This window comes from Filicampus tigris, chromosome 9, assembly GCF_054856515.1.
Source record: "Filicampus tigris isolate MCC_2025a chromosome 9, RoL_Ftig_1.0, whole genome shotgun sequence".
NCBI lineage: Eukaryota > Metazoa > Chordata > Actinopteri > Syngnathiformes > Syngnathidae > Filicampus > Filicampus tigris.
Window position 1 is genome coordinate 15,016,653 of NC_141225.1, and position 944 is coordinate 15,017,596.

Sequence of the window (944 nt, forward strand, 5' to 3'; positions counted from 1 at the left end):
AACATGGCCACATCTCCAGTTCTAAGAGGGTGTGCACAACTCCATCCATCTTATCCAGGGTTCGGGTCGCGGGGACAGCAGCTTTAAAAGGTAAACCCAGACTACCATCTCCCTAGCCACTTCATTCAACTCTTCCGCAGGGATCCCAAGGCATTCCCAGGCCAGCCAGTAGACATATAGTCTCTCCTGTGTGTCCCGGGTCGGGAAACCTGCCAGTGCGACATGCCCAGAACATCTCACCAGGGAGGCATCCAGCGATACGAAAGCCCGCCTCAGAGTCCCCAGAACACGTGTAGGTGGAATTGAGGAGATTCTCGCAATATTCTCCCCACCCACACAATTTCTTCAGAGCTCTGCTGAAATCACTTTCCGTGGCCTCACCGAACTCTTCCCATGCTTGAGTGTTTGCTTCGGTGACCGCCAAAGCTGCATTCTGCATGGCCAGTACCTATCAGCTGCCTCCAGAGTCACACAAGCCAAAAAGGTCCGATAGGACTCCTTCTTCAGCTTGATGTCATTCTTAACTGTTGGTGATGGGGGCATTTCTCTCAATCACGCCCTTCTAGGTCTCACTGGTATTACCCACGTGAGCATTTAGGTTTCCCAAAAAAAAACGATTAAGTCCCCAGTACTAATAAGCACATTTCGTCTGAAAAGGTGTCAATTGACTCTTTATATTGACCATTTTATTTGAGTTTTTCATAAATGTGTTGAACTTATGGAATGTTAAGTATTATAAATCAAAATAAATTCCTTATTTTCAATTGTAAAAAAAAATCTATATATCGATATCCACGAATCTGAAATACTTATATCTTGATATATTTTCAGCCATATCGTCTAGTCCTGATAAATAAATAAATGCAAATTTTGGTCGAACTGAATTGTACGACTTCCAAAGTTTCACTCGATAATCAAAACAAATAATAAAAGAGACCACGGGA